Source organism: Microcaecilia unicolor, chromosome 7 (genome assembly GCF_901765095.1).
Source record: "Microcaecilia unicolor chromosome 7, aMicUni1.1, whole genome shotgun sequence".
NCBI classification, from domain to species: Eukaryota; Metazoa; Chordata; class Amphibia; order Gymnophiona; family Siphonopidae; genus Microcaecilia; species Microcaecilia unicolor.
In genome coordinates, this window is record NC_044037.1 from 164,444,353 (window position 1) to 164,465,222 (window position 20,870).

Genomic DNA, 20,870 nt, shown 5'->3' on the forward strand with positions numbered 1-20,870 from the left:
TGTGACCAGTGTAATATCTATAAAGAGAGTTGTTCACTGATGTAGGTTTATAAAACTTTAGTAAAAACAGGTATGCTTGCCACTGGATGGTAGTTTGCAGGCAATGTTACATCTAGCCCAGATCCCATCAACAGTGGAGTGAGAACAACTTTGCCCATATCAGGAGGAAGAGAGCCAGTTTTTATAACAGCTCATTAAGATCATTGAGTAACCAGTTTACTGCTTCCATAGGGATGTAGGTATTTTGGGCATTGATCCAGGGAACAGTTGGCTTGGGAGCATTTCAACAGCAGTGATCTTACATCCTCAACTGTTAGTGGTTGAAAAGATTCCCAGTTTTGGTTGAATCCTTGGATTGTAGGATCTCCGACGATTGAGGCTGAACTATGGGTTGGACTATTTTCCTCTGTTTGAGTAGCTTTAGATAGTTCAGAAATAATTTGGAGGATCTTATTGGTGAAATGATCAGCTAGGTCTTAGGCAGTGGGACATGTTTTCTGTGAATGTTCATCATCATTAGTGGAAGCTAGTTTTTTAACTAAGGTCAACATCTTTTTTTGTTGTTGTTGTCATGATCATCTTAACCTATAAGGCTGCTATAGTGCTGACGTTTTGAATCCGCTACCTTCTTTTTGTAGCATTGGAAGGCTGACTTCCATTTGGATTTATCAGTAGTATCTTTGTCATTGCTCCATTGCTTTTCAAGGGACTGACATTCCTTTCTAGGATGGATAGTTCCTCTGTAAGTCATGGTGAATTTCTGGATGTCTTGACCTTTATAGTGGTAAATGGAGCAATTTTGTCCAGTATGGCTTTCACCTCGATATCCCAGTGGGATTTGATCACACTATGTGTAGAAGTAGTGAGGGAATCTGTTAGCTCAGACCAGAAAGTGACCTCGTTGATATTACCTCTGGTGGAGATGAATTTGGAGTACTTGTGCCTGGTTAAACTTGACATAGAGATATCAATGATGAAATCCAGTTGGAAGTGGTCAGACCATTGTACTGGCTTCCATTTGAATAAACTGACCAAGATATTAGGCTAGGAAGTCATGAAGTCTAACGTATGGCTTTTTTCATGAGTTGCACCCTCTGAGAATGTAGTTAGTTCACAGTCCTTCAGGAATGATTTGAAGTTGTGGACATTGGTGTATGCATCATTTTCCAAGTGTAGGTTTAAGTCTCCCAAGAAGATAATTCTAGAAAATTGGGACATGGCAGAGGAAGTAATCTCTACAAGTTGACGTTCTGTCTTGGATCAAGCTCCCAGAGGATGGTAAATGAGGGGCGATTTGATTTGCCTCTTTTGAATCATCACAGAATTTGGGTTCTTCTTGGACATGCTGTCTAGGAAAACAGCTTCAGCAAAATCAAATGACTCAATGATGAAAAATACTCAGATGGGAGCTCAAGACCTAATACAGCCCAAATCAAGCTGACTAGGAAAAAAAAAAGAAAACTTACAGATGGCCACAAAACCTAACTAGTGAAACGACAGTAACAAGAATTATACTTACGCATGCCACGGTAAGAACAGGCATACATATGCAGTGGAACATTCTCAAAAGTTTTGGAAAAGTGTTCGCGAAAAGTTTCTACATGGGCTCCATCTCATGTTGTTACCCATTTGTGAACATTCAGCTATCCTGCTTCTCCTCAGAGAATCAAAGTATGGTCACTGCTATTTTCACAAACTCATGGTAAGAAGAGCTAGACAGATGGTGTTTTTAAAAACATTTAATTATTTGTTCAATTCTGAACATAATAAAACAAATTTAAACTAAAATTAATTGTTTAATTATTTTGTTTTTAGTTACCTACTAAATTAATGATGACACTGGCCTGCAGCATCTCATAGATCAACCAATTTACTGTTATCTGAGCTTTCAAGAGAAAGAGTCCATGTCATCAGATACAGTTAGTCTATAAGGTGCCATCAACCTCTAAACATTTTTGGTACTCCAGACTAAAACAACTACCTCTCTGGAATCATCAAATAGTACATCAATTTAGCTAACTGAAGAAACAGAAGATAAAACTGAAATGCTTTCTTGAGATATACATTAATGCCATTTTTTTCAATGAAATATTACACAACCCTTTAAAAATGTTATTATATTTAATTTGAAGAGGCTTTGTTCCAAGTCCCATATACTTGCTATGCCAGTAGTCTTCAGAGACTTAGGTTTGGGCCACTCTGGATCCAAAAGAGCTACCAAATATCTTCCCTTGTGGAGTCACCTTCAAAATTTTCATTGGGGTTATCCTCAAGGTTGTGAGCATTTCCAAATACATTCTCTTTGTCTATTGAGATATGTCTTGTCCTTCAAACATGTGGCTCTTCCCCATCCATTTTCCCCTTACTGTAATGATCTTGGTTCGAGAATCCATTTTCCCCTTTCTGTCATGATCTTGGTTCGAGAAACAGACAGTAGCAGGAAAATAAAACCAGAAATATGATGGGGGGCCACCCCTGAGGTCTCCAATGGCTGCTATTGGCCTCCAGCCCTTGCATAGAAGAATACTGCTCTAGACTGAGGCTTGAACAGCCAGAGGAGAAAATAATTTCCCATTAAAGAAAACAACTCTTTATTAAAAAGTAAGTTCTCATATGGTTTAGCACTATATTTCAGACACAATACCAAAACAAGAAACATCTCAATCCACCTGACTTTTCAAGCTAGGCTGGAGTGCCTCCTTTAAAGACTGCTTTATGGAGCATAAATACCTCTCTGTCACATCACTGTGAATTTTCACATGTTTAATGTTTAAGTGTCAGAGTTTGTTTTTCCTTCTATAGCATAGCTGGAAGTCTCATTCTGAATGGATCCTCATCAAAATACACTAAAAAGCTTGTTACAGCATAGAAGCACATTGTTATACATGCTGAGGAAATATTAAAAATTGCTCCCTGCTTGGCTAGACAGTAGGTCTTGGAGTACTGGAAGATGCTGGTAGAATGTACTTTGGCTGTTGCCATGGCAGCCATGTTTTTAAGAGGACAACAGACATAAAACCTGCCTTTCTGGGAAAACAAATATGTACAGCCACTGCTACTAAACAAAACAGACCAAACCTGGTTAAAAAAGTGTATTATATTTTTCAAGCACGTCAGTAGAGGCAGTTCCTATCTGATAATCTAACAGCAAATATTTCTATGGTACCAATACAGACGGTGCTGTGTAAGATAAATCCCATAGTGGTAAACATGCTAGTCCCACAAGCACCTTGACGTATTTTCAAAAAAGAGAACTGATCAAGTACTTAACAACTGCGTGCAAAGTTTAGACACTCCCGTTCAAACTATACTTTTCAGTGAATCCCTAAGTAAACAAGGGGCTGAAACGTTAAATATGAAAAAAATTAGTTCATACCTGATAATTTTTTTTTCCATTAGTCCCAGCAGATAAATCCAGAGACTTGTGGGTCTACCAATCCAGAGACTTGTGGGTCTGCCATCTACCAGCAGGTGGAGACAGAAAGAACGCTACAGCTCTGCCATATAGGACCCTGTGCAGCAGCCTCGCTCTCAGTATTGTCAATACCAAAGCAGAGAACCACACGAATTTGAAAGAGAGAATTCGCCTGTCTCCAGAAAAACACAACTGTGCATAATATCAACACTGGAACTATAAAACCAGAACTTGAAGAACCTTGAAGAAACCAACAAGCCGAAGCTGTGACTACATGCAGCGTGGACTGAAATCCTAGTTCCATGTGCTAGGCAGAATCCTGTCCTTGCCTCCCTCATCCACATCCAGACATTCATATCTATTTTTTTTAAGATTCTTCATGAACCACTTCTGCCGAAGACCTCACCTAGAGAGCTAGAAGACAACAGACTAGTCACCAGACCCCAAAACAAAGGGTGGGCCTCTGGATTGACCTAATGAAAAGAAAATTAACAGGAACAAACTAATTTTTCCTTCCATAGCGTCCCTCAGATAAATCCAGAGACTTGTGGGATGAAACAAAGCAGTCCTCAACAGGTTGGGACCTGGCAAGGCCAGCTGACAATGCCGAGGCCTCAAAGGCTGCATCCTGTCGAGTCAAAACATCCAACCAATAGTGCTTTGCAAAGATATAAACTGAGGACCATGTAGCTCAAATCTCATCAAAAGAAAGAGCCCGTGCCTCCGCATGGGATGTAGCTTGTGCCCTGGTAGAATGCGCCTTCAACTGGGTAGGCAGAGACTTTACTGCCAAAATGTAAGGCGCCAAAATGGCTTTCCTCAGCCACTGAGCAATGGTAGCTTTATGGCTAATGAAAAGAACAAAGAGATGATCAGACATCGAAGGGTCTGAAAGGCCTCCAGGTAATCCTCCCAACGAAACAAAGGGAGAGTGATCGGCTGATTCAGACCACCTTGAGGAGAAAAGAAAGAACCTTCCAAACCACCATGCTGTAATGAGGGGGTCCGATTCCGCCTCTTGGGTGGAGCCAGCAAGCCTGCAGGGCTCCAGGACAGAATACTGCTGATACTGGGACTCAGGGCCAAAGTATTTTATTATCAAGGCAATTTCATATAAAAAATCATCATATATTCCTCAAAACAAAAGGTACAATCCTCATAAGATAATCTTCAAAAGAAAAAGGTACAGTCCTCATAAGATAATCTTCAAAAGAAAAAGATACAGTCCAGGTCCCAAAATCCCTCAGCAAACGCTCAGCTCCTCAAGACCTCAGGTCTTCCATTAGGGCATTAGCTTTCCCTTCTCCCTCCTTCAGAAGGGTTTAGTAAGAGTTCAGCACACTTCCAATATAACACAACAGTTCAGAACAAATCTTCATGGACAGTCTTTGCACATCAAACCAATACCACAAATCACCTGCCTTTTCACAGGGGAACCCTGTAAGGAGCAGGGCTGGCAGTTTCTCCCACCTCTTAGCACCACGCCCGGTGTGGCCTCCTCCACTGCCTTCAAGTTCTGGGTAGGGCAACCTTTGAATTCTCCCACTCCATGGTAGCTGGCTCCTCTCCCTTAGGCAGCTCTAGCGGCAGGCTACTTCCTTCCTCCATGGAATCTCTCTCTCCATCCATCTCCCCTCTCTCCTGGTGACTGAGAGCCTCCATGAAATCTGCCCTCCCCTTCTCACAGCTGGGGGGAATTACATACTGATGGCGAAGCCAGGAAAACTGAGCTTCATCCTTCCCTCGCCCTTTAGTGGGGAAGGGAGTAACAGGCTCACCCTGCCTCGAGCCACTGCTTCCCCTGCTGGGACTGGGAATCCATTCCATCTTTTTAGGACTACTCTCCTCACTCGTTCTTGCAAGTACTTCTGGGACCCGTAGTTCTGGGCTCAACTGCTTCACTGGGGAATCTCTGGGACTTGCTTTGTCACAATGCCCAACTCCATGAAATGGAGGAATGGGTCCCTGCATGATACAGCCTGCAATTCTAACACCCTCCTGGCTGATGGCATAGCCATAAGAAAAACCATCTTCAAAGTCAGGTCCTTCAGGTAGACATTACCTAATGGCACCTATTGTAAGGCCCACACAGCACCAAACTGAGCTGCCACTCCGGACAAGCAGGACACTGAGGGAGATGGAGATGGTTAATGCCCCCAAGAAAGTGAGCCGCATCCAGATGTGATGCCAGGGAATGCCCTTAAAACAGGCCAGAGCCACTACTTGCACCTTTAGGGAATTCAGCATCAACTCCTTTGCCAGTCTATCTTGTAAAAAGAACAAAATGTGAACCAATGACGCCAAAGATGGGACTATGTCCCTATCCATACACCAAGCCTCAAAGGTCTTCCACACGCGTATACACCATGGAAGCAGATTTTTTTCCTTGAGTGGAGAAGCATGGTAATCACAAGTTCCGCATATCCCTACTTTCGGAGCTTGGCCCTCTCAAGAGCCATGCCGTAAGATCAAAGGGAAGGGATCCTCCATAAGCACGGGACCTTGAAACATGAGCACCCTCCCGCACGCCAGCCGGAAAGGGTCTTGATCTGTAGGTGGACCAAGTCCTTGTACCACGACCATTGGGGCCAGTCTGGGGCCACAAGGATTACCAGTCCCGGATGCCTCAAAATCCGACTGAGGAGTCAACCGATTGTCAGCCATGGCAGAAAGGCATACAGGAGTATGTCGGACAGCCAAAGCTGAAAGACAGCATTCAGGGCTTCTGTCACATCATCCCTTCTCCTGCTGAAGAACCAGGGCACCTTGGCGTTGGCCTTCGATACCATCAGATCTATTGCCAGTACTCCCCAGCGCCTCATAATCAGATCGAATGCCTCCCAAGAGAGTTCCCACTCCCCTGGATCCCAGAAGAGGCGACCGAAGAAATCTGCTTCATACTGAGCTTGCCCGCAATGTGTGCAGCTGAGAATCACATCAGATGAGCCTCGGCCCACTGACATAGGACAGCAGCCTCTATCTCTCTCCAACTGAGCACTCTTTGTGGTGCCCTGCCTGTTGATACATGTCACTGCCAACACATTGTCAGAAAGAACTTGAATGGCCTTTCTTCAAGAGCTCAAGAAAGCCCTGCAGGGCCTTCCTCATTGCCCTCAACTCCAAGCGGTTAATCGACCACGATGCTTCTACACGAACCAGAGCCCTGCGCTGCCCTACACAGGCAGTGTGCTCCCCAGCCAGACAGGCTGGCAATCTGTAGTCAGCACAACCCAGTCCGGCAACGCCAGGGAGAAACCCTGTTACAGGTTGACCAGATAGAGCCACTAGTGCACACTGAACCGGACCTGTGCTGTCCGACATTTGGAGATGGTACTCTTCGACCAACGGGGACCAATGGCTGAGCAACGAGAGCTGAAGCAGCCTCATGTGGGAACAAGCCCATGGGAGAACATCCATTGTGGATGCCATTGAGCCCAAGACCTGCATGTAGTCCCATGCCTGAGGAGTGAAAAGGCTGAGAAGACTGGTCATCTGAGTGCATAATTTCTGCCAGTGAGCTTCTGGAAGGAACACCTCCCCAAGATACTCCAGGGACTGCAAAAGGGTAAGCTGGCTCTTGAAGAGATTGACCACCCACTCCAGGGACAGAAGATCGATCACCATGTTCATGGCCCACAGGCTCTCTGACCTGGACGATGCCCAGATCAGTCAGTTGTCCAGGTAGGGATGAACCCAGATTCCCTCTTTCCACAGAAAGGCAGCCACTACCACCATGACCTTGGAAAAGGTCCTCAGTGCCATCGCAAGCCTAAACAGCATGGTCCTGAACTGGTAATGGTGGCCGAGAATGGAAAACACAGATAACTTCAGGTGGCAGCCAGATTTGGATATGTAAATACGCCTCCATGAGATCCAGTGATATCAAGAACTCCCCGAGCTGAACTGACGCAAGGACAGAGCACAGAGTCTCTATGCAAAAGTGACACACCTTTAGGGCCCTCTTGACCCTGCTGAGGTCCAGCATGGGCCAAAACAACCCCCCCCCCCTTTTTGGGAACCACAAAGTAGATGAACATAAGAATATAAGAGCATAAGCACCGCCATACTGGGAAAAGACCAAAGGTCCATCAAGCCCAGCATCCTGTCTCCGACAGTGGACAATCCAGGCCTCAAGAACCCGGCAAAAACCCAAAAACAAAACAAAAATTTAAATTAACAATGTTCAATGGACTTTTCCTTCATTGAAATAATGGCCCGGCCAACCTCCGCCAGAGGCATTAGTTGCATGGCTCCCAAACGCACAAAGTCCCTGAGAGTACTGCTGACAGCTTGCACCTTGGTAGGCACTCTGCAGAGGGACTCCAGAAAACACTCCCGCAGTGGATGAGTGAATTCCAGTTTGTACCCATTCCGAATTATGTCTAAGACCCACTGGTATCAAGTAATCTTGGCCCATTCCTCCAGAAAAAGCGACAAACGCCTTCCAATGACAAGCCCAGAAAAATGGACTGAGACCCCATCACTGGGTGGACAGGAAGTTACAGCTGCTCTAGACAAGGTGGCCATTGCTTGCCTAACCCCTCAAAAGGCCTACTGCCTCTGCTGGAAGAGCGGCCTCTGAAAGGATCCAGACTTCCCTGGTCTATTACGTCTCACTTCCTAATAACGGGCACGGGGCTCGGAGGTTCATGAAGCAGACTTCAACTTATCCTCCAGTATCCATTGAACCTTAGACTCCTCCAAGTCCTTGACTATTTTATTTATTTATTTTTTTGTTACATTTGTACCCCGCACTTTCCCACTCATGGCAGGCTCAATGCGGCTTACATGGGGCAATGAAGGGTTAAGTGACTTGCCCAGAGTCACAAGGAGCTGCCTGTGCCTGAAGTGGGAATCGAACTCAGTTCCTCAGTTCCCCAGGACCAAAGTCCACCACCCTAACCACTCCTCCCCAAACAGAAGACCACCCCTAAAGGGAAGTTTAACAAACTCAGCCAGCGCCTAAGCCACAGCCAGCACCAAACAATCACTGCTAAGTCAACCTCCTTAGCCAAAGCTTGAAGGAGATCATACAACAAATCCACTAAATAAGCCAACCTGACCTCCAAGGAAGGAAAAACATGCACCAGCTCCTCCGCAGAAGCTCCTTGCACCCAGCTCAAACAAGCATGGGCTGCGTAAGATGCACACACCGTGGCCTGTAGACAAAATAAGGATACCTCATCCAGGTCTCTGGGGATATCCAAACGTGCTCATTTAGGGAGCTGAGGGGTCTGCACCACCGCAAACTGAAGCTGAGCTGACTTCAGCTTTTTTAGAAGAAACATCTTGAACATTAAAAGCACAAACTCAGGGGGAAAGGGGCATCTGAAACATCTGATTCTGTAGCCTCTCTGAAAGCGTTCTCTCCCTCAGCCCTATCTACAGGTAATGAAATCGTCTCCCCATGTGAAAACACCTCACTGCTCTCTCTGCGAAGAACATGCAGGCACATAAAAAATTGCTGCTGCCGAACCACGTGAAGCGCGCAGATCCACGGAACCCACCAAAATCTCTCCCACCAACCCCCCCCCCCCCCTCCCCGAATGACTGAAATGGGCTGGAGAAGAAATATCGCCTGTGAGTGAATTGCTTGGGGAGCCATGACTACATGTTCCACAGACTCCCAATGCTGCTTTCTGGCTCCCACACTGGGAGCAGCGTTTAACAGCTTCGGTGGAGGCAACCATATAAACAAAGAGAAATACTCACAGTTCTTCCCAAGCACGGACCTAGTGCAGAGACAGGCCAAGAAATAAACTGGTGCTAATTGCAAACAGGCTGCACTGCCAAAACTGCTGGCTGGCTCCAAAAGGATGTGTACACAGCAGCTTAGTCACTCACAGGGGAAAGCCAGGTCTTCATTTTTTTTTTTTGAGGCAGAAGTTTTTAAGCTTCCCAAGGCTACAGAACAGCACAAGATACCAGGGGAGGAAGGGAGGGGGGACCTAGCACCACTAGGTGTACTCTGAAGCTCAGACGGATCCTCTCAACCCTAAAGCTCAACTAAGCCAGAGGAAGGCCAGGAGCTAGCACCCACACAGAGCTAAAACAGGCTATGTCCATCCACCTGCTAGATAGAGAAAATACTGACAGCTAGGCTGCTGCTGCACAGGGTCCTACATGGCAGAGCTCTAGTGTTCTCTCTATCTCCACCTGCTGGTAGATGGGCATAACCCAAAGTCTCTGGATAGACCTGTGGAACACTATGGAAATCATCATTCTACAAATTGTAACGTATAATTACTATCTGCTGATTTCTACAGTTTGAAAATAATAATACTTTTAGACTATAGTAGGTGCAAATGTTTGGATATCCTGTAGTTGATCATTACTTTTTTATCAAAGTTTCCTAAGAATGCCCAACATGTTTGGTGAGTGCTAGGCTTTCAATTAGTCAGGTGAAAACAATTTCACCATTGCAAAAAAAAAAAAAAAAAAAAAACCACACTCTTGCCTTTTGACCTTTCAGCTTGTGATTATTATTTTGGCTGCTTTCAACAACCATGAGCTTCTTTAACAAACTAACTGAACACTTGAAAATGAAGATAAATCACTTAGAGAAAGCAAAAGGCAGCTATTTAAAAAAAAAAAAAAAAAAAAAAAAAAACAACTATCCAAATGCTTCTAGCCATAGGCGGTCGGTGGCCCAACTGTTTGGGGAGCCTAAAGGGGCCAGGGGTGGAGCTTAAATCCATAATTGTCTGATAACACAGAAAAAATAAATAAATAAAAATAAAAGTCACAATTAATACCTTTTATTAAATTTAGATATTAGATATGTATCATATATCAAAGAATAAAGTGGTTGCTCAAAGCATATTCTAAGCACAATCGATCAACTGCAAAACACTATGCACAACTTTGTGCAAAAACACACTCGGAACCTTACTGTACCATAAATATTACACTGGGCAGAACCTAATACACCAATATACCACCCATACGGAAAATGCAGACCATCAACAATATGAAACAAGGGATCATATCATCACAATTCTCATGTAGAGCCACAAAACACCCTAATTCATGTTTAATGTGGGATAAAATGCCATAAATAAATATAAACTTTTAATGTTGAGCACCTGATTCTCAAAGTGGACATATTCCAAACACTATAATGAAAATAAAATGATCTTTTCTACTTTTGTTGTCTGGTGCCTTTTTCTGATCATGCTGGCCCAGTATCCGATTCTGCTGCTATCTGTCCTCAGTGCAGGTCAGGAAGTCATCCTCCTTAAATATCTCCCTGGCAACCCAGAACAACTCCAGCCAACCCCCCCCCCCCCTCCTCTCCCAGCAGTAAGGTAAACAAACCATAAACCAATTTCTACAACTGGTTACACAAGGCTAGAGTGCTTTCACTGCAGCTCCTGCTGTGAGGATGAAGGTAAATCAACTATTTAAACCCCTCAGAGCACAGCAGGGGAGGCTTAGCCTCTCCAAGCCTCTTATACCGGGCACCTATGCTTCTAGCTAACAAATTCAGCATCAGAACCATTCTCAAGGTATGTATCTTCGCTTTCTCCGAGGACAAGCAGGCTGCTTATTCTCACACATGGGATATCCCTAGCACCCTGGTCCACTCAAAACAACAAAGAAAGGTCAATTGGGCCTTCCAACGGCGAGGACATAACAAGGATTGACCTAAAAAGCAGAACATCTGAGAGTGCACCCTGGAACAGAATAAAATGGGCCTAGGGGGGTGGAGTTGGATTCTAGACCCCGAACAGATTCTGCAGCACCGACTGCCCAAACCGACTGTTGCGTCGGGTATCCTGCTGAAGGCAGTAATGAGATGTGAATGTGTGGATTGATGACCACGTCACAGCCTTGCAAATCTCTTCTATAGTGGCTGACTTCAAGTGAGCCACCGACGACGCCATGGCTCTAACACTATGAGCCGTGACATGACCCCCAAGAGTCAGCCCAGCTTGGGCATAAGTGAAGGAAATGCAATCCGCTAGCCAATTGGAAATGGTGCGTTTCCCGACTGCGACTCCCCTTCTGTTGAGATCAAAAGAAAAAAACATTTGGGCGGACTGTCTGAAGGGGCTTCTCCGCTCCAGGTAAAAGGACAATGCTCTCTTGCAGTCCAAGGTGTGCGACTGACTTTCAGCAGGGCGGGTATGAGGATGGGGAAAAAATGTTGGCAAGACAATTGACTGGTTCAGATGGAACTCCGACACCACCTTCGGCAAGAACTTAGGGTGTTATGATGAAACTTGAGATAAGGAGCATGCACTACCAAGGCTTGAAGCTCACTGACTCTACGAGCTGAAGTAACAGCCACCAAGAAAATGACCTTCCAGGTCAAGTACTTCAGATGGCAGGAATTCAGTGGCTCAAAAGGAGCTTTCATCAGCTGGGTGAGAATGACGTTGAGATCCCATGACACTGGTGGAGGTTTGACAGGGGGCTTTGACAAAAGCAAACTTCTCATGAAGCGAACTAAAGGCTGTCAAGAGATAGGCTTACCTTCTACACGACAATGAAAAGCACTAATTGCACTAAGATGAACCCTTACGGAGTTGGTCTTGAGACCAGACTCTGACAAGTGTAGAACGTATTCAAGCAGGGTCTGTGTAAGACAAAAGTGAGGATCTAGGGCCTTGCTATCACACCAGACGGCAAACTTCCTCCATTTGAAAAAATAACACTGCTTCGTGGAATCTTTCCTGGAAGCAAGCAAAACCCGGGAGACATCCTCAGAAAGACACAAGGAGGCAAATTCTACTCTCTCAACATCCAGGCCGCGAGAGCCAGAGACTGGAGGTTGGGATGCAGAAGCGCCACCTCGTTCTGAGTTATGAGAATTGGAAAACACTCCAATCTCCACAGTTCTTTGGAAGACAACTCCAGAAGAAGAGGGAACCAAATCTGACACGGCCAAAAGGGAGCAATCAGAATCATGGTTCCGCAGTCTTGCTTGAGTTTCAGCAAAGTCTTCCCTACTAGAGGTATGGGAGGATACGCATACAGAAGGCCTGTCCCCCAATGTAGGAGAAAGGCATCTGATGCTAGTCTGTCGTGGGCCTGAAGTCTGGAACAGAACTGAGGGACCTTGTGATTGATCTGAGTGGCAAAAAGATCCTCTGAGAGGGTGCCCACTCTCAGAAGAACTTGCGTACAACGCCCATGTTGAGCGACCACTCGTGAGGTTGCTCAACCTGTCGGCGAGGCTTTTGTTTACGCCTGCCAGATAGATGGGTTGGAGAAACATGCCGTGATGGCGAGCCCAAAGCCACATCTGGACGGCTTCCCAACACAGGGGGGGAAGATCCGGTGCCCCCTGCTTGTTGATGTAGCACATCGCAACCTGATTGTCTGTCTGAATTAAGATGGTTAAATTGGACCGCCGATCTCTGAAAGCCTTTAGAGCATTCCAGACCGCTCGCAACTCCAGGAGATTGATCTGAAGACCTGTTTCCTGGAAGGACCAAACTCCCTGAGTGTGAAACCCATCTACATGAGCTCTCCACCGCAGGAGGGATGCATCCGTCGTCAGCACTTTTTGTGGCTGAGGAATTTGAAAGGGATGTCCCAAGACCAAATTGGGTCTAATTGTCCACCACTGAAGGGAATTGTGAAAATCAGTGGACAGTTGGACTGCATCCTCTAGATCCCCCGCAGCTTGATACCACTGGGAAGCTAGGGTCCATTGAGCTGATCTCATGTGAAGACGCGCCATGGGAGTCACATGAACTGTGGAGGCCATATGGCCTAGAAGTCTCAACATCTGCCGAGCTGTGATCCGCTGAGACACCCTGGCCATGGAAACTAGAGATAGAAGATTGTCTGCTCTCACCTCGAGGAGATAGGCGCGAACCGTCTGTAAGTCCAGCAGAGTTCCTATAAATTCAAGTTGCTGAACTGGGAAAAGATGGGACTTGGGGTAATTTATAACAAACCCGAGTAGCTCCAGCAGTTGAACAGTGATCTGCATGGACTGTAGAGCCCCTGCCTCTGAGGTGTTCTTCACCAGCCAATCCTCGAGATAAGGGAACACATGCACTCCCAGTCTGCGTAGTGATGCTGCAACTACTGCCAGGCATTTTGTGAAGACCTTGGGCGCGGACACCAGACCAAAGGGCAGAACACAATACTGGAAGTGCAGCGCCCCCAGACGAAATCGAAGATAATTCCTGTGAGCTGGAAGTATCGAGATGTGTGTATAAGCATCCTTTAAGACCAGAGAGCATAGCCAATCGTTTTGCTGAATCATGGGAAGAAGGGTGCTCAGGGAAACCATCCTGAACTTTTCTCAGACCAGGAATTTGTTCAGGGCCCTTAGGTCTAGGATGGAACGCATCCCCCCTGCTTTCTTTTGCACAAGGAAGTACCTGGAATAGAATCCCAGCCCTTCTTGCTCTGGTGGAACGGGCTCGACCGCATTGGCCTTGAGAAGGGCGGAGAGTTGCTCTGCAAGTACCTGCCTGTGTTGGAAGCTGAAAGACTGAGCTTCTGGTGGGCAATTTGGAGGCTTGGATATCAAATTGAGAGAGAATCCTAACCAGACTATTTAAAGAACCCACCGATCGGAGGTTATGAGAGGCCACCTTTGGTGAAAAATTTTAACCTCTCTCTGACTGGCAAGCCGTCCGGCACGGACACTTTTACAGCAGCTTTGCTCAACTGGAGCAAGTTAAAAACCCGTCCCTTGCTTTTGCTGGGGAGATGCAGGGGCCTGCCTTGGCGCACGCTGTTGACGAGAACGAGCGCTCTGGGGATGAGCCTGAGAAGGCTGTCGAGAAGGAGGATTGTACCTACGCCTGTTATAGGCGTAGGGAGCATTCTTCCTTCCCCGGAAAAATCGTCTACCAGATAAGGTAGAAGCAAAAGGCACCCGGCAGGAGAGTTTGTTCATAGCGGTTTCCCGCTGTGTGATCTGATCAACCACTTGCTCGACCTTCTCACCAAAAATATTATCCCCCCAGCAAGGGACACCCGCAATCCGCTGCTGGACTCGACTGTCCAGGTCACAGGCACACAGCCATGAGAGTCTGCGCTTCACTATACCTTGGGCAGCGACTCTGGATGCAACATCAAAAGTATTGTAAGCACCCCTGGACAGGAATTTATGACACGCCTTCTGCTGCCTGACCACCTGAAAAGGCTTGGCCTGCTCCGGAGGGAGCTTATCAACCAAGTCCGCCAGTTGTTTCACCGTGTTCCACAAGTGAATGCTCGTGTAGAGCTGGTAAGATTGAATTTTGGTCGCGAGCATAGAGGCCTGATATGCCTTTCTCCCAAATGAATACAGGGTTCTAGATTCTCTTCCCGGGGGTGCCGAGGAAAAGTCTCTAGAACTCCTGGCTCTCTTGTCAGCGGAATCCACAACCATAAAGTCGTGAGGTAACTGCGACTTCATCAACTCAGGTTCTCCGTGAATCCGATATTGGGACTCAGCTTTCTTTGGAATGGTGGGATTACTTAATGGTTTCATCCAGTTCCGCATAAATGTCTCCTTGAGCACATTATGCAAAGGAACCGTGGATGACTCCTTAGGTGGCGAAGGATAGTCCAGGACCTTGAGTATCTCAGACCTGGGCTCATCCTCAGATACCACTGGGAAGGAAATAGCCACAGACATTTCCCGGACAAATGAAGAGAAAAAAAGACTCTCCGGGGGAGAAAGCTTTCTTTCTGGTGAGGGAGTAGGTTCAGAAGGGAGACCACAAGACTCCTCAGAAGAGAAATAACTGGGATCTTCCCCTTCTTCCCACAAGGCATCCTCATCGGTGTCGGACAAGAGTTCCTTGACTGCAGTCCTAAACCGGGCCCGTCTCAACACCAAGGAACCATGTCCTCGATGGCGATGTTGAGAGGTCGACTCCCTTGTCGGCGATGATGCAGCTCCCTCCATCGATGTCGACAGGGAATCGACCTGGGTGGCAGGCGGCACCGGCGTCGAGGACCTCACCACAGGCATAAAGCCAGCTGCCGCTTCCACCGACGGTGCAGAGGGCACAAGCATCCCCGGCATCGGAGCAGACTGATGCAGCAACCCCTCCAGAAGACCTGGAAGAATGGCTCAGATGCGCTCATCTAGAGTCGCCGTCGAGCAAGGCTGCGGGGTCGGTACTGCAATCGGCGTCAGAATCTGTGGAGGTTGAGAAGGCGGTACCGGGCTGCCCGAAGACCGACGCACCGACACCTCGCAAACAGAAGGTGGACGTTCCTCCCGGCATTGGCGCTTCATGGGTGCCAAATCCTTCGACACCCCGGAGCTCTCGGTACTGTGCTTGGAAGGAGACCGATGACGATGCTTCGTCGCCTTCGCTCGATGCACGTCATCAGCACTCCTCGGTACCGAGGACGTGAAATCCACACACCTCCTCGGGGTCGGGTCCGAATCTGGTCGGTCCCGTGGGGCCTGTACAGCAGGAGACTTCGAGACAGGTGGAGACCCACTCAACGCCTCACTGCTCCCAGCGTGTGGTGGTCTCCGGACAGCCATTACCTGCGCTCCTGAAGTTGATGCCATCCCCGGTGCTGATGTCGACGTCGAGGAACCGGTCGAAGCTCCGAAAAGTCGGTCTCGAAGAGCTTGTCTCGACGCCTGTGTCCGCCTTTTTAAACTAAGACACAACTTACATGCGTCTGGGCGATGGTCGGGCCCAAGGCACTGAAGACACTACGCATGGGGGTCAGTACCCGAGATCGACTGGTTGCACCGAGTACACTTCTTGAAGTCATTGGGAGTCCTTGATGACATAGACGAAAAAATAGCGGCGGCGAAGTCAAAATCCACAATTGTGCCTAAAAGAACAGCACAAAAAGGGGAAAACCCCATATGTGCGGCCTAAGATGGCCGCAATGAAAACGAAAGGAAACTTAATAGGGCGAAACTAAGACCTAAGGGATTTGTTTTTGTTTTTTTAAACTGTAAGGGATAAAACAAAACCAAACAAAACAGACAAAAAAGGGAGAATTACTCCGAAGACTATTTCTCTGGGCCTGAAGAGAGTAACCGACAAAGCAGCCACTCTCAACCGCTGAAAAAGAAAAACTGAGCAGGAACACTCACGCGACGGGCAGGAAGACGGCCGCGCATGCACGGTGCATGCGGTTCGCACACCAGAAGGCTCTGGTAAAACTTTTTATTTGCTTGTAAGTTTGCCGTTCCTGGGCCACCGTGGACACAGACCCATGTGTGAAAACAAGCACCCTGCTTGTCCCCGGAGAATGAAACTTATATGGAACTTGTGAGAAATCATGACAAGACCTGAAAGACCATAAAAATCAAATAGATATGCTATAGAATGGGTTACATCTGCAAAACAGAACCCAAAGATCACTATAAATGGTTTGCTAAAACGTTCGGCTGGCACTGTGGTAGCTGTCCAGTTGGCTGATGCTCAGAATCTAGTGCTGGCGCGTTAGCGACAATTTTTTTTAATTTTTTTATTTGTACCCCGCGCTTTCCCACTCATGGCAGGCTCAATGTGGCTTAGGTACTTATTTGTACCTGGGACAATGGAGGGTTAAGTGACTTGCCTAGAGTCACAAGGAGCTGCCTGTGCCTGCAGTGGGAATCGAACCCAGTTCCCCAGGACCAAAGTCCACCACTCTAACCACTAGGCCACTCCTCCACTAGCACCCACGTTAATCCGTGCAGAATACTCAGAGGGCTTTAGCTCAGGAAACAACATGTGTGCCAAAGATGGCCGCAAATTGTATTTAAATGAGATCATATGCATTGCCCTCCCAAATCTCAGAGAACAGCACACAAACAAACGTTGCTCTTACCGCTGGAAACCTAACAGATTGGAGTTGGGGTTGGGGGAGGGGTTTTCAAAAGAGGATTTCTTGTGAATTTCTGTTTAAAATCTGACAGTTTCGATTTGTTTTTGAGGCACAAAGCAGCCCGTGTATATATTTTTTAAAATTTATTTGAAAATTTGTTATACTGTTAAATCATCTGTACATATCAAGGCAGTTCTTATATATCAAAATATTCAGCAAAACAAGACAAGCACAGAAGGAGCGAATCATGGAGTAGCACAACAAAATTCTCTGTAATAGTCTATTATTTATTACATTTGTACCCCGCTCATTGCATTATACTTTACCCCCTCCATATTGGAGACTTTTGTGGATGAGGTTTAAGTTAATTACCTTGGAAATATAAAAATTTTCTTTTATTGTTCTAATACATGGCACTTTTCTAACCAGTTTTACTTGGTTATTTGATTTGCAATTGAAGATTTCATCATTTCATAAATAAAATAAAATACGAAGAGCAAAAATCGATATCCTGAAACTTTTTAGAACAAAGTACTTTGGACTGCTGAATGTAAAACTAATCTAATTGGCTACAATCACACAAGACATAGTAAGAGAAAAAGGGTAAAATATTTTAAGACAAGAACACTTTGCCAACAGTTCAGCAAAGGGACTGACATATTGGACTATATTCAGTACATGGAGCTCAAATTTGGGTGCTGAAAAAAGTGAGTGCTAAGCATTATTTTATAAACGGTAATCTGAATTAGGCAACATTTATAGAATAGATCTGTTCCCAATTTTGGGCGCGAAGATTTACACTAACTGAAACTTGGTGTATATCCTTGCTTAAATTAGGTGCAGATCTCCCATATTCTATAATAGTGCCAGGCGAGTTCCCACATGGACAGTTCCCACCCACCAATTTCCCCCAAGACAATTCCCACCTAGGACAACTCCCTCCGGGACAATTCCCACTTAAGGAGGACAATTCCCACCAAGGACTCCCCCCTTCCAGTCATTTCCCACCCTTCCTAGCCTTTTTTTGTTTTTTACCAACCATAGCTTCTTTCTTGTATCGGGTCCCATAAGTCCTGGCGGTGCTTTTTTTTTTTTTAATGGCGTCTGGAACAAGGAGGTTAGAGCAGCACAGATTGATGTACACAGAGGAAGTATAATAACAGAATAACTTTTCACAAGTAGAGTAGTAATTTGTTATAAATCGTAATCAGTGCGTCATTTTGATGGACTGATTTAGGTTCAAACCTAGTTTGGAAGTGTGTAGGGGCATTCCCCCCCCCCCTAGGGGCATTCCCCCCCCCCCTAGGGGCATTCCCCCCCCCCCCCCCCCCCCCCCCCCCCACACACACACACACACACATATGAACTGCAGTTTGTACTTACCTATTTACTTATTTATGACATTTAGGTCCCGGATTAAACATGAATTAGGTTGAAACCTAGTTTGGGGGGTGTGGGCCCCATAAACTGCATGTCTGGAAGGGGAAAGGGATGTGTAAAAGATAATGTTGTGAGGGGATACTGGCCCCCCCAAATGGGAAATGCAAAAGGGAGGGAGATTACGTGCCTTGTGTGTTTTGTATTTTTTGGGTTATGGGTAGGAATTGTCTTCCTTGGTGTGGTGGGAATTGATTCAGTGGGAATTGTCCGAGGTGGGAATTGTCCACATGGGAACTGGTGGGTAGGAACTGACCTAGAACCTCTATAATACTACGTGCATCTTTAGTGTAAGCCCCTAACCCAACCATGCCCATCCCGTGACCAGTTGTATGCTAAGAAATTTACAAGCACATCTTTTTAGAATAGCACCTAACAAGATGCGCAAGTAAATTCAAATTGTTGCTAATTTCCACCAATAATCATTAGTGCCTAATTATTGGCACCAATTGGCTCGTTAGTTAAACTGAATGTGCTCTCAAATTTGCACGTGCAATTTTGAGCAACATTTATAGAATTTGGAGGATTATGCTTTGGGCTTGCATGGCTGCCAGTATCAGAAGAAGTACTGTGCAGATGGAAGGCAAAATGGATTCAATTAAATATCAAAATATCCTAGAAGCTAATGCCCCACAGAAAACTGAAGCTGTAACAAGGTTGGATATTCCAGCAAGAAAATGATCCAAAACATCTCTCAAAATCATGTACTAACAGGAAAGAAGGATAAATTAGGTCTTGCATGATCGTTTTCTTTCCATTACTCCTTCCCACTATACTAGAACTTGTGGGATAGTTGTGTCTCTCAACCAGCAGGTGGAGATAGAGAACTGAGACATATCTCTCTCTTGGCATCCTGTCCAGCTCCTCAGTATTTATGTAGACAAGCAGTAAGGAGAAAATCAGAATAAACACAACAACCTTAAACAATTCTCTAACCTAACACTAACCAGACGAGCAAACCTGTGTGGACCTCTCTCATCCCTGGACAACTTGTACAAAACAAGAGATATGCAAGAAGCACCACACAAGGTGACAGTCTTTATTTGACTGCACCGACTAAACATCTCAGAAACTTTGAGCGGGCCTCTGGAACAATGGGAAGAAATAATGGAAAGAAATAATCAGGTAAAACCTAATTTCTCCTTCCATTACATACCTTCCCACGATCCCAGAATTTGTGGGATGCTCAAAAGCAATCCCTAGAGTGGGTGGGATCCTGGTGCCAAAGCCCTGAGGACTGAAGCCCCAAAACTGGCTTCTTAAACACACCGCAACGTCCATCCTATAGTGTTTGGCAAAAGTATGCAATGTCGACCACGTTGCCATCTTGCAAATATCCACCAGAGACAGTAAGGTAGTCTCCATCCAGGATGTCGCTGTAGACCTCGCAGAATGAGCCTGCAAGGTCTGTGGAACCTGCTTCCCCGCAAACAAATTGTTAGGTTCTCAGGTTGAAAACACGCAGGCACGTACTCTGCAGTAATCGTGAGCCCTTGGGCTGCTGACGAGGAGAGGCAGCAGCAGGCAAAACCCACCAACCAACACTGGGCTAGAACGCACCAGACTGATATGCACTGGACTGGAACGCACCAGACTGGTACGCACTGAACTGGAACACACTGGACAGGAACACACGGGACTAGCACCAGGCTTCACCTACACTTAGCCCCTGGGTGCAGGCAGCCGGCAGGGAGGGAAACCGGTACTGGAACTAGCAAGCTGGAACACCAGGAATCAGGATTCAGAAGTGCCCACAGGCACCTAGACAAAAGCAGGGCAGACGGGGTTCAGAAGTGCCCACACGCACCTAGACAAAAGCAAGGCAGACAGGGATTCAGGGTACTCAGACAGGAGGTAAAGGAAGCCAAAAGCAGACAGGATTCAGAAGTGCCACCAGGCACCCAGACAAGAGCAAGGCAGAAGTGCTAACTGCACCAGGAATACAGGGTTCTCAGACAGGAGGGAAAGGGAGCCAAAAGCAGACAGGATTCATAAGTGCCACCAGGCACCCCGACAAGAGCAAGGCAGAAGTGCTAACTGCACCAGGAATACAGGGTTCTCAGACAGGAGGGAAAGGGAGCCAACAGGACTGGAATCAGGATAGGATTCAAGGCAAGCAAGACAAGGCAGAAGTGCTAACTGCACCAACACTAACCTGGACCTTTGGCATTTGCAAAGGCCCCGAAAGGAAGAATACCACTTCCTTATCAAGGCCCTGACTGATGATGTCACAACTCCTGGACACAGGCAGGAAGCATACTGAAGCACA

At 46.3% G+C, this 20,870-nt stretch overlaps 1 protein-coding gene across 1 annotated transcript in view; it reads right to left on the reverse strand.

Moving 5' to 3' along the window:
- The window catches only part of PLEKHM3 (pleckstrin homology domain containing M3), a 481,342-nt gene that overhangs the window by 313,563 nt on the left and 146,909 nt on the right, over window positions 1-20,870 (reverse strand). The gene's annotated exons all lie outside the window — the stretch shown is intronic.